At 45.1% G+C, this 14,366-nt stretch overlaps 1 protein-coding gene across 1 annotated transcript in view; it reads right to left on the reverse strand.

Annotated features, from left to right (window-relative positions):
- LOC106611875 (inward rectifier potassium channel 16-like) overlaps positions 1–14,366 on the reverse strand; it is an 85,928-nt gene that overhangs the window by 19,538 nt on the left and 52,024 nt on the right. The window lies entirely within an intron of this gene.

The raw sequence follows: 14,366 nt of genomic DNA on the forward strand, positions 1-14,366 counted from the left end.
AAAACATGTTATTTTTAATGTTGAAATAGACATTTCTCACCCCCATATCACATACTCACAAACTGAAATCATAATATTTTAATAAAATCAATCAGTGAGAGAGAGCCTCAAATTTATTTGAATATATCCACTGTACACATAAATCATGGCAAATTGGTTCCTGTTTCAGTCATGTCTTTGGTCACGTTTGGGTGGGTCAAACAAAAACACCCTGATTATTTGTTGACAAAAGATTCCCCCACATTGCAGGCGATGGCTGCAGGATGAAGTCATTGAGGAGCAACTGCAGAAACTTGCAGTCGACTGCAGTCAAAACTTTGTGACCTTTGATCACATCATTTTTGTAAACTTCATGCAGTCGGCAAGTCTGAAAATGTTTATCCGCAGAATGCTACAGACTTTGAAAGGCGGTGACCATAAACTTGACAAAAGTGGTCTGCTTGAACGCACCCATTGAGATGAGCATGATGCAATACTTTGCTGTCACACAGAGTATCTGCACATGTGCACGGGAGCGCTTCACTCTGCTACAAGTGGTAGCTACAGGACCAAAACAATGAAGAAGTTTAGCCTCACGCTTCAAGTCTCTTGAGCCTTATACTACGAATGTAGTTTGAGTAGTTAGTGAGGTAACTTTGATCAACTCTTAGTTCAACTAGGGATAACTGGTACCACAAATGTGGTTCACCTTTTAGCCAGAGGGTTATACTATGAATCAAGTTAGATCTACATTGGGTTTTCCAATAATCATTTTTTTTTTTTGTGTGTTAAAAAATAGTAATGTTAAAATACATATCATATTTTGTAATGACAGAATGCAGTTGAAACACTTTTATATGTGTTAATACAATTATTTTATCGATAGGAGTGGGAGAAAAGGTGCTTGTGCATTGATGGCAGTAACGATAAGTAATAAAATAAAGCCTATTTCACATCATAGCCTTCTGAATTTGCAAGATAACTTTTCTTTCATTTTCATTTCATCACAAATGAAAATGTGGCATGGATTGATGTTGCAGCATTGTCTCAGTGAAGAGTTTGACATTCGACTAGCCACTCTAACACTAGCAGGCTTGTAACTGCTAACGGCAGGCAGATGGGAAATATCACCGGAATAATACAGATGAAGCCTAAGCTGGAATGTGAAGCTAACTTTAGTTGGCTAGCTTTAGAAAATCCTGAGTAGATCTAGCTTGTATCTTAGTATACCCCTCTGGTTGTTACGGAAATTGACCCACTACTGTTTACTTTGTGCATCCAAGTATTCTCGCTGAGTCTACCTTTAAACATAACTCATGACCTGACTCATCACCTTATGCATTATTGCCCCACTATGGCAAGAAGTGACAACCCCCCCCCCCCCCAAAAAAAACACATAAACGGCTTCTAGCCTCCCACACATAGACATCTTTCTGTCACTTAACACTCAAATTGAATTGACATAACATAAAAGCAAAATGTAAATGTTTTTATATCTAAAACCTAACTGAAACTAAACTTGAAAGAAAAACCCAACAGAAATAAAAACAAATGTATAGTCAGACACACACACGTTTAACAACCTAGCCTCTTGAGGAACTAATTATTATTATTATTTTTGGGGAAAAATATTTTTTATTTTCATTTCACATTCAAATACAATTACAAATTCAGTGCATTACGTTGTACACAACATGGATTCATAAAAACAGTATTAAAGAGCACCGTAACAATACAAAAATAAAACTCCTCAAAAAAGTGCTGTTCTGTGGAACCTGACCAGCATTATAGGCCTACATTCAAGACCAGCATGCCTCCAATAATCTCCAAAAAGAATACAAACAACTCACAAATAAAAACATACACATATGCCAAAGTGAACTCCAAATAAACCTTAGTGCTTATCAAATATGTACAAAGGCCCAGCCTACACCTCAATTTTACCTACGGAATACAATGATATACACTGCTCAAAAAAATAAAGGGAACACTTAAACAACACAATGTAACTCCAAGTCAATCACACTTCTGTGAAATCAAACTGTCCACTTAGGAAGCAACACTGATTGACAATACATTTCACATGCTGTTGTGCAAATGGTATAGACAACAGGTGGAAATTATAGGCAATTAGCAAGACACCCCCAATAAAGGAGTGGTTCTGCAGGTGGTAACCACAGACCACTTCTCAGTTATTATGCTTCCTGGCTGATGTTTTGGTCACTTTTGAATGCTGGCGGTGCTTTCACTCTAGTGGTAGCATGAGACGGAGTCTACAACCCACATAAGTGGCTCAGGTAGTGCAGCTCATCCAGGATGGCACATCAATGCGAGCTGTGGCAAGAAGGTTTGCTGTGTCTGTCAGCGTAGTGTCCAGAGCATGGAGGCGCTACCAGGAGACAGGCCAGTACATCAGGAGACGTGGAGGAGGCCATAGGAGGGCAACAACCCAGCAGCAGGACCGCTACCTCCGCCTTTGTGCAAGGAGGAGCAGGAGGAGCACTGCCAGAGCTCTGGAAAATGACCTCCAGCAGGCCACAAATGTGCATGTGTCTGCTCAAACGGTCAGAAACAGACTCCATGAGGGTGGTATGCGGGCCCGACGTCCACAGGTGGGGGTTGTGCTTACAGCCCAACACCGTGCAGAACGTTTGGCATTTGCCAGAGAACACCAAGATTGGCAAATTCTCCACTGGCGCTCTGTGCTCTTCACAGATGAAAGCAGGTTCATACTGAGCACGTGACAGAGTCTGGAGACGCCGTGGAGAACGTTCTGCTGCCTGCAACATCCTCCAGCATGACCGGTTTGGCGGTGGGTCAGTCATGGTGTGGGGTGGCATTTCTTTGGGGGGCCACACAGCCCTACATGTGCTCGCCAGAGGTAGCCTGACTGCCATTAGGTACCGAGATGAGATCCTCATACCCCTTGTGAGACCATATGCTGGTGCGGTTGGCCCTGGGTTCCTCCTAATGCAAGACAATGCTAGACCTCATGTGGCTGGAGTGTGTCAGCAGTTCCTGCAAGAGGATGGCATTGATGCTATGGACTGGCCCGCCCGTTCCCCAGACCTGATCCAATTGAGCACATCTGGGACATCATGTCTCGCTCCATCCACCAACGCCACGTTGCACCACAGACTGTCCAAGAGTTGGCGGATGCTTTAGACCAGGTCTGGGAGGAGATCCCTCAGGAGACCATCCGCCACCTCATCAGGAGCATGCCCAGGCGTTGTAGGGAGGTCATACAGGCACGTGGAGGCCACACACACTACTGAGCCTCATTTTGACTTGTTTTAAGGACATTACATCAAAGTTGGATCAGCCTGTAGTGTGGTTTTCCACTTTAATTTTGAGTGTGACTCCAAATCCAGACCTCCATGGGTTGATAAATTGGATTTCTATTGATTATTTTTGTGTGATTTTGTTGTCAGCACATTCAACTATGTAAAGAAGAAAGTATTTAATAAGATTATTTATTTCATTCAGATCCAGGATGTGTTGTTTAAGTGTTCCCTTTATTTTTTTGAGCAGTATATATACTATAGAAACCGTTTACAATGAAGGGAATACCCCTTTCCATCTATTCTTGACTGACATGATGCCCCACTTATCTATTTTTACATTTACATTTATGTAATTTAGCAGATGCTCTTATCCAGAGCGACTTACAAATTGGTGCATTCACCTTATGATATCCAGTGGAACAACCACTTTACAATAGTACATCTATATCCTTTTTTGGGGGGGTGGGGGGTTAGAAGGATTACTATATCCTATCCCAGGTATTCCTTAAAGAAGTGGGGTTTCAGGTGTCTACGGAAGGTGGTGATTGACTCTGCTGTCCTGGCGTCGTGAGGGAGCTTGTTCCACCATTGGGGTGCCAGAGCAGCGAACAGTTTTGACTGGGCTGAGCGGGAACTGTGCTTCCGCAGAGGTAGGGGGGCCAGCAGGCCAGAGGTGGATGAACGCAGTGCCCTTGTTTGGGTGTAGGGCCTGATCAGAGCCTGAAGGTACGGAGGTGCCGTTCCCTTCACAGCTCTGTAGGCAAGCACCATGGTCTGGTAGCAGATGCGAGCTTCAACTGGAAGCCAGTGGAGTGTGCGGAGGAGTGGGGTGACGTGAGAGAACTTGGGAAGGTTGAACACCAGACGGGCTGCAGCGTTCTGGATGAGTTGTAGGGGTTTAACCTCTATGGGCTAGGTGGGACGCTAGCGTGCCACCCGTGGTGCACTCCATCAACAGCAGGTGCATTTCAAGAGCGGCAAATTTGAATCCAAATAAATGTCAAAATTCAAATTTTTCAAACATACAAATATTTTACACCCTTTGAAAGATAAACATCTCCTTAATCTAACCACGTTTTACGATTTCAAAAAGGTTTTACGGCGAAAGCATAAATTTAGAGTATGTTAGGACAGTACATTTACAAGAGTTGTGTGTAATGTTTTGTCAAGTCAAAGACAGGGTCACCAAAACCATAAAACCAGCTAAAATGATGCACTAACCTTTTACAATCTCCATCAGATGACACTCCTAGGACATTATGTTAGACAATGCATGCATTTTTAGTTCTATCAAGTTCATATTTATATCCAAAAACAGCGTTTTACTATGGCATTGATGTTGAGGAAATCGTTTCCCTCCAATAACCGGCAGTCAAGTCAGCGTCAGAAATTAAATAATTAAAATTAGAAAACATTGGTAAAATATTATATTGTCATTTAAAGAATTATAGATTTACATCTCTTGAACGCAATCAACTTGCCAGATTTAAAAATAACCTTACTGGGAAATCACACTTTGCAATAATCTGAGCACTGCGCCCAGAAAAATACGCGTTGCGATACAGACTAGACGTCATGTTGGGGAGATCTAAAATCGAAAATACTATGTAAATAATCCATTACCTTTGATTCTCTTCATCAGATGTCACTTCCAGGTATCACAGGTCCATAACGAATGTAGTTTTGTTCAAAAAAGCTCATCATTTATGTCCAAAAATCTCCGTCTTGTTAGCACATGATCTAAGCCAGCCGGACTTCTCGTCATGAACGAGGGGAAAAAATATATTTACGTTCGTTCAAACATGTCAAACATTGTATAGCATAAATCATTAGGGCCTTTTTTAACCAGAACATGAATAATATTCAAGGTGGACGAATGCATACTCTTTTATAACGTATTGGAACGAGGGTACCCAACATGAACTCGCGCGCCAGGTGTCTAATGGGACATCATCGTTCCATGGCTCTTGTTCGGTCAGATCTCCCTCCAGAAGACTCAAAACACTTTGTAAAGGCTGGTGACATCTAGTGGAAGCAATAGGAAGTGCCAAAATATTCCTCAGCCCCTGTGTTTTTCAATGGGATATGTTTAAAGGTAATACAACACATCAGGTATCCACTTCCTGTCAGAAAATGTCTCAGGGTTTTGCCTGCCAAATGAGTTCTGTTATACTCACAGACACCATTCAAACAGTTTTAGAAACTTTAGAGTGTTTTCTATCCATATATAATAAGTATATGCATATTCTAGTTACTGGGTAGGATTAGTAACCAGATTAAATCGGGTACATTTTTTTTATCCAGACGTGCAAATGCTGCCCCCTAGCCCTAACAGGTTAAAGTCACCCAGAACTGTGAGGGGTGAGCCATCCTCAGGAAAGGAACTTATCAAGGCGTCAAGCTCATTGATGAACTCTCCAAGGGAACCTGGAGGGCGATAAATGGTAAGGATGTTAAGCTTGAATGGGCTAGTGATTGTGACAGCATGGAATTCAAATGAGGAGATAGACAGATGGGTCAGGGTAGAAAGAGAAAATGTCCACTTGGGAGAGATGAGGATTCCAGTGCCACCACCCCGCTGACCAGATGCTCTCAGGGTGTGCGAGAACACGTGGTCGGACGAGGAGAGAGCAGTAGGAGTAGCAGTGTTTTCTGTGGTAATCCATGTTTCCGTCAGTGCCTAGAAGTCGAGGGACTGGAGGGTAGCATAGGCTGAGATGAACTCTGCCTTGTTGGCCGCAGACTGGCAGTTCCAGAGGCTGCCGGAGACCTGGAACTCCACGTGGGTCATGTGCGCTGGGACCACCAGGTTAGAGTGGCAGCAGCCACGCTTTCGAATTGTATTCTTTTTCAAATGTCCTGTTTTATAAATTGAACCAATCCCGTCGGTGACCACTTGAGTGTCATTGAGCGCACCACATCTGGCCTCCCAAAGTTTTGTCTTGATAAGGGACACCAGAGTCACTAATTCTAATAATTGCACCTTTTCCAAAATTTTTAGTTCAAATTTGGCTACCCCTTCATAAGCAATGTTTTTAAAAATAAAAAAACAATTGTATTTTTTTCCAAACTATTTGGGCAAAAGAACATTCCCATAAAACATGGGGAATTGTTTAAATTGCGAAACAATTGTCCCTGCGACAAAATTCAGCCATACTTTCTGCCCGAGACAATACCGGGGGGCCGGAGTCTGGTGGCGGTCCGCTTGTCGCCGATACCTGGAGGTGGTCTTGAAAAGGGCCGACAGGGCTCTCTTCCAGGTACAACGACAGCGGTGGACAAACATCTGGGCCGAAGGTATGCCGACCTCTTGCTCAGGAAAGAGCAGGTGCTTATACCCCTTGGAACACTCAAAGGGCGAGAGACCCGTGGCAGAGCAAGGAAGAGTGTTGCGGGCGTATTCGACCCACAGTAGTTGCTGGCTCTATATGGTGTTGGCGGAGACCAGGCAGCCAAGAGTTGTCTCCAGGTCTTGTTTGGCTCGCTCCGACTGACAGTTGGACTGGGGATGGAACCCGGAGGACAGGCTGGCTGATGACCCAATGAGTGTGCAGAACGCCTTCCAGAACTGGGATGAGATTTGAGGACCCTGGTCAGAGACCATGTCCACTGGGAGTCCATGGATCCTGAAGACATGCTGCACCATGAGCTGGGCAGTCTCTTTGGCAGAGGGTAGCTTGGGGAGAGGAATCTACTGTCAGGATGGTGGTTTTGCCATTAGACGGGGGGAGACCCATGACAAAGTCCAGGGATATGTGAGAACAGGGACGGTGAGGGACAGGCAGAGGTTGAAGGAGACCAGCCGGAGCTTGCAGAGGAGTCTTGTTCTGCGCACAGATCATGCATGCGGCAACGAACGCGAAGATGTCAGGAACCATGGTAGGCCACCAAAAGCATTGTTGCACAAAGGCCAGGGTCGGACGGGAGCCCGGGTGGCAGGGAACGCTATGCCTCACGAACCTGCTTCCCTATTCCCCAGCTGAGGGCCATCGCCAGGCACAAGGTGGGGAGGATGATCTCGGGTTCCGGGGTAGTAGCCATGGGGCTATAGTGGTGTTACAGCATATCCGGCTTGACATTCTTGGATGCCGGTCAGTATGAGAGGGAGAAGTTGAACAAGGTGAAAAGCAGGGCCCAGATAGCTTGCCTGGAATTGAGAAGCTTGGCAGTGCAAAGATATTCCAGGTTCTTGTGGTCGGTCCACATAATGAAAAGATGTTCAGCCTCCTCCAGCCAGTGCCTCCACTCATCCAACGCCATCTTCACCATGAGAAGCTCACAATTCTCCACATCGTAGTTCCTTTCCATGGCATTGAGGCGATGGGAGAAGAACGTGCAGGGATGTAGCTTGAGGTTCATGGCAGAATGCTGGGACAGGACAGCCCCCACTCCGACATCCGAAGCATCAGCCTCCACCAGGAACTGGCGGGACGGTTCAGGATGAACCAAGATGGGAGCTGTGGTGAAACAATGTTTGAGATCCCGGAACACCCGGTCAGCAGCTGGGGACCACGTGAACGGAACCTTGAAGAGGTGAGTGCAGACAGGAGGGAAGCCAGAGCACTGTAACCCTGGATAAAGCGGCGATAAAAGTTGGTGAATCCCAGGAATGGTTGCAGCTGCACCCTGGACGTAGGCTGGGGGCACTCCCATTGCTTTCACCTTCCCGGGATCCATCTATACACTCCCTGCAGTGATGAAGTAACCCAGGAAGGGGATAGTGGAGCGATGGGATTTACATTTCTCTGCTTACAGAAAAAGCTAGTTCTCCAGGAGGCATTGGAGAATATGTCGGACATGGAACACGTTTCTTTGGGCAGAGCAGGAGAAGATGAGGTATGCGTCGGATGTGGAGACCATCATTAACCAGAGCCTGGAACACAGATGGTGAGTTGGTAAGGCCAAATGGCATGACCAGATACTCGTGGTGACTGCTAGCCGCGTTGAAGGAAGACTTCCACTCGTCCCCTTCCTGTGTCCGCACCAGGTGGTAGGTGTTCAATAGGTCCAGCTTGGAGAACACGGTGGCCCCCTGGAGGTGCTCGAAGGCCGAAGAGATGAGTGGTAGAGGGTAGCGGTTCTTCACCATGATGTAGTTGAAGCCCCAGTAGTCGATGCACAGGCGCAGGGTTTTGTCCTTCTTCCCCAAAAAGAAGAACCCTGAGCCGGCGGGGGAGGCAGAAGGATGGATGAACCCTGCAGCTAGGTAGTCCTCAATTTAGGTCTCCATAGCCTTGGTCTCCGGACCCGACAGAGAGTACAGTCGTCCTCGGGGAGGAGAGGTGCCTGAGAGATGGTCAATCCCACAGTCATAGGATCGTTGCGGTGGAAGCGAAGTGGCCCGGGCCTTATTGAACACCTCTCGGAGGTCCTGGTATGCCGCAGGAATGGCGGAGAGGTCCGGGGCAACTTTCGAGCCCCCAGGAAGATGTCCCGCTGACTTCAGGCAATGATCATTGCAGAACGGGCTCCAGCCCATGATGGCACCAGCTGATCTGTCAATAAGGGGATCGTGTTGCTGGAGCCAAGAGAATCACAATACCACGGGAACCTGAAGAGACTTAATGAGCAGGAATTGGATCATCTCGTTGTGGTACCCTGACACACGTAGGTGGATGGGGGTGGTATTGTGGGTGACCCGGCCTATAGAGCGCCCGTCCAGCACTCTAACATCCATGGGAATGGAGAGGGGCTGAGTGGGCATGCCCAGCTCGGATGCCAGGGTAGCATCCATAAAGCTCTCATTGGCCCCAGAGTCAATGAGTACCCAGAGAGATTTCGATTGGTTCACAGCGAAAAGGTATGAAAATGGGTGTGAGTATGGGGAGAGGAAAAGTTATCTGTATGGCCCACCAGTACACTCGCTCCTATCGGTGAGCCTGGTATTTTAGTGGACATGTGGAGGCGAAATGACCAGTAGTCCCGCAATACAGGCAACTCTTAGTGTGAAGCCTGTATAGCCGTTCGGCTGGGGACAGCCTAGCTCTACCTAGTTGCATTTGTTTGGGAAGAGGTGAATCGGCAGTCTTCATAGACTCTCGGGGGAACTCGGGTAGCCTCGGGTTCTTTTGGCAATGGAGTCGTCGGGGACTTCCGGGATGCCTCGGAGGTGAGGTGGAATCCTTGGGCAGGCGAGTGAAATCTAATCTCCTCTTATTCCTCCGTTCCCTTAGCTGCCCATCGATCCGAATGGTCAAATGGCATGAGCGAGTCGAGATCCGTCGGTAGTTCCCGGGCTGCAAGCTTGTCCTTTACTTCCTCCGAAACTCCGTGCAGGAACATGTCGAACAGCGCTTCTGGGTTCCAGGCACTCTCAGCTGCCAACGTGCGGAAAGCCACCGCAGTCTGCCACACTGCAGGGGTCTTGCTGAAGCAACTTCCGGGTGGCCTCTCTCCTGGACAATGGAACATCGAAAATGTACTTTAACTTGTTATGGATAGGGGGCAGTATTTTCACGGCCGGATAAAAAACGTACCCGATTTAATCTGATTATTACTCCTGCCCAGAAACTAGAAAATGCATATAATTATTAGCTTTGGATAGAAAACACTCCAAAGTTTCTAAAACTGTTTGAATGGTGTCTGTGAGTATAACAGAACTCAAATGGCAGGCCAAAACCTGAGAAGATTCTGTACAGGAAGTACCCTGTCTGACCATTTCTTGGCCTTCTTTGCAATCTCTATCCAAAACAGGGGATCTCTGCTGTAACGTGACATTTTCTAACGCTCCCATAGGCTCTCAGAAGGCGCCAGAACGTTGAATGATGACTTTGCAGGCCATGGCTGAAAAACAGTAGCGCATTTGGTAAGTGGTCAATCTGAGAACAATGAGACTGGGGCGCCCGTGCACAAGACGACTCCATGTTTACATTTTCAGTCTGAACGAAAACAACGACTCCCGGTCGGAATATTATCGCTTTTTTACGAGAAAAATCACATAAACATTGATTTTAAACAGCGTTTGACATGCTTCGAAGTACGGTAATGGAATATTTTGACATTTCTTGTCACGATACGCGCCGGGCGCGTCACCCTTCGGATAGTGTCTTGAAAGCACAACAAAACGCCGCTATTTGGATATAACTATGGATTATTTGGAACCAAAACAACATTGGGTGATGAAGTCTTGGGAGTGCATTCGGACGAAGAACAGCAAAGGTAATCCAATTTTTCTTATAGTAAATCTGAGTTTGGAGAGTACCAAACTTGGTGGGTGTCAAAATAGCTAGCCATGATGGCCGGGCTATCTACTCAGAATATTGCAAAATGTGCTTTCACCGAAAAGCTATTTTAAAATCGGACACCGCGATTGCATAAAGGAGTTCTGTATCTATAATGGTTATGTTTTTTGTGAACGTTTATCGTGAGCAATTTAGTAAATTCACCGGAAGTGTTCGGTGGGAATGCTAGTTCTGAACGTCACATGCTAATGTAAAAAGCTGGTTTTTGATATAAATATGAACTTGATTGAACAAAACATGCATGTATTGTATAACATAATGTCCTAGGCGTGTCATCTGATGAAGATCATCAAAGGTTAGTGCTGCATTTAGCTGTGGTTTTGTTTTTTGTGACATTATATGCTAGCTTGAAAAATGGGTGTCTGATTATTTCTGGCTGGGTACTCTGCTGACGTAATCTAATGTTTTGTTTTCGCTGTAAAGCCTTTTTGAAATCGGACAGTGTGGTTAGATAAAGGAGAGTCTTGTCTTTAAAATGGTGTAAAATAGTCATATGTTTGAAAAATTGACGTTTTTGGATTTTTGAGGAATTTGTAATTCGCGCCACGCCTATCATTGGATATTGGAGCAGGTGTTCCACTAGCGGAACGTCTAGATGTACTCCTCCACAAACTCCTCCAGACTGAAGCATATGGCCAACTGTTGTTCCCATACTGTCGTAACCCAGACAAGACCCTTCCCGGACATTAGCGTGATGAGGTACGCTATCTTAGAGCAGTCCGAGGGGTAAGCGGGGGGCTGCAGCTTGATGATGAGGAACACAGAGTGAGAAACACCCGGCAGGTGCCCAACTCTCCATCAAAGTGTTCCGGGGGAGGTAAGTGGGGTTCCCGGGAAACCGAGGTGGCTGGGGAGGCAGTGCTGCTAACAGCCGGCTTACTGAGGGTCTGGGAGGTTACCGTCATGGTATGCTTCCTAACAGACAACCCGTGGAATTGCTCCAGCAATGCGTTCAATGCTTGGTCATGGTATTCGGCCAAGGTCTGGAACCCTTCCATCAGACCATGAAGCAACTCCTCGTGCCTTCCAATGGTGGCTCATTGGGAGGAAATGGCGTTGCGAAGCTGGTCCGAGTCTACTGGGTCAATCATGGCCAGTTCGTACTATCACGTTTTAGGGAAGACCCAGATGCAGTGTCGAAGTAACAAAAGTGTATTACTCGAGCAGGGGGCAGAAAAAACAACAGATCAAGGACTGGCAGAGGTCAGTAATCCAGATCAGAGTCCAAAAGGTACAGAACGGCAGGCAGTCTCGGGGTCAGGGCAGGCAGAGGTCAATAATCCAGTGTGATGTGACAAGGTACAGAACGGCAGGCAGGATCAGGGCAGGCAGAATGGTCAAAACCGGGAAAACTAGAAAACAGGAAGTAGAAACAGACAGGCACAAGGGGGAAACCGCTGGTAGGTTTGACGAACAAAATGAACTGGCAACAGACAAACAGAGAACACAGGTATAAATACACTGGGGATAAGCACAAAGACAGGTTATAAAGATCAGGGGGTGAAAGTAAAATTGATTACATTTAGATTGTTTGTCACTGGCCTACACACAATACCCCATAATGTGGAAATTAATAACACATTTGTTCAGGAGTAGAAACATGCTAAACAATTCACATAATAATTTGCTTAGACTCACTCTGTGTGCAATAATGGTGTTTAACACACTTTTATAATGACTACCTCATCTCTGTACCCCACACATACAGATAATTGTAAGGTTCCTCAGTCGAGCAGTGAATTTCAAACACAAAGTCCATGGAGGTTTTCAATTGGGTTGCAAACAAGGGCACCTATTGGTCGATGGGCAAAATAAATAAACAGACATTGAATATCCCGTAGAGCATGGTGAAGTTATTATTTACACTTTGAATGGTGTGTCAATACACCCAGTCACTACAAAGATACAGGCACAGACAGAAGGGGTAACCCAAACACGTCACACAGGCTATAAAGCTGAAGCATCCATTTAGAATCTTTTCTCACCACCAAATATGGTAGTGAGAGGAAGTCCAGTTGTAGGCATTGGGAGAGGATGGAACTAGGTGAAACGGTGCCGACATTCTGCACATTTTCTCATTGATGAAACATCGTATCTCAATACATTTTTCTGTTTCCAAAACTATAATATGCTACGAACACAGTGCACTAGGTTTAGTAGGAGTGCAAGATTGAATTTAGTGCAAGATTGAATTCCACTTTGCTTGTTCTGCCCACTGTGTTTAATCATTTAATCCCGCTGTAAACGACACAGATTAACTATTTTGGGTTAGTTATAAATACACTATATGACCAATAATATGTGGACACCTGCTTGTTGAACATCTCATTCCAAAATCATGGGCATTAATATGGAGTTGGTCCCCCCTTTGCTGCTATAACAGCCTCCACTATTCTTGGAAGGCTTTGTACTAGATGTTGGAATATTTCTGCGGGGACTTGCTTTCATTCAGCCACAATAGCATTAGTGAGATCGGGTACTGATGTTGGGCTTTTAGGCTTGGCTCACAGTCCGCGTTCCAATTCATCCCAAAGGTGTTTGATGAGGTTGAGGTCAGGGCTCTGTGCTGGCCAGTCATGTTCTTCCACACCGATCTTTACAAACCATTTCTATATGGACCTCACTTTGTGCATGGGGGCATTTTAATGCTGAAACAGGAAAGGACCTTCCCCAAACTGTTGCCACAAAGTTGGAAGCACAAAATCATCCAGAATGTTATTGTATGCTGTAGCACTAAGATTTCCCTTCACTGGAACTAAAGGGCCTAGCCTGAACCAAGAAAAATAGCCCTAGACCATTATTCCTCCTCCAAACTTTACAGTTGGCACTGTGCATTGTGACATGTAGCTTTCTCCTGGCATCCGCCAAACCAGTTTCATCTGTCTGAATGCCAGCTGGTGAAGCGTGATTCAGACACACATAAAAGTACAGACACAAGCATACACACACGAGCGCTAGCACACGCACTCTTAACACACGTACATTGTAATATTGTATGGTGGTATTATACATTTTGTATTGTAGATATATAGTGGTGTAATATGATCTACTGTTGTATCTTTTGTTTATATGTAATGTAAGTGCCTTAAAACCTCTTAAGGATCTGCACCTTTTTTCAATTTTCACCTAAAATGACATACCCAAATCTAACCGCCTTTAGCTCAGGCCCTAAAGCAAGGATATGCATATTCTTGGTACCATTTGAAAGGAAACACTTTGAAGTTTGTGGAAATGTGAAAGGAATGTAGGAGAATATAATACAATAGATCTGGTAAAAGACAATACAAAGAAAAAACCAACCCTTATTTTGAATCATCTTTGAAATACAAGAGAAAGGCCATAATGTATTATTCCAGCCCAGGTGCAATTTAGATTTTGGCACTAGATGGCAGCAGGGTACACACAAAGTGTTTGACTGATCCTATGAACCATTGCATGTCTGTTCATAATGCCTCTCAAGACTGCCCAAATGTGCCTAATTTGTTTATTAATAACTTTTCATGTTCAAAATTGTGCACTTTCCTCAAACAATAGCATTCCTTCACTTTAATAGCTACTGTAAATTGCACAGTGCAGTTAGATTAACAAGAATTTAAGCTTTCTGCCAATATCAGATGTCCTGGGAAATTGTCTTGTTACTTACAACCTCATGCTAATCGTATTAGCCTACATTAGCTCAACCGTCCCGTGGAAGGGACACAGATCCCGAATAAGTTTTAATGGCCATGATAGGAGAAAACCGAGGATGGATCAACAACATTGTAGTTACTCCACGATACTAACCTAATTGACTGAGTGAAAAGAAGGAAGCCTGTACAGAATAAAATATTACAAAACATGCAATACTAAAGTAATAGTGCAA

The sequence above is a fragment of the Salmo salar genome, chromosome ssa01 (genome assembly GCF_905237065.1).
Source record: "Salmo salar chromosome ssa01, Ssal_v3.1, whole genome shotgun sequence".
Classification (NCBI taxonomy): Eukaryota; Metazoa; Chordata; class Actinopteri; order Salmoniformes; family Salmonidae; genus Salmo; species Salmo salar.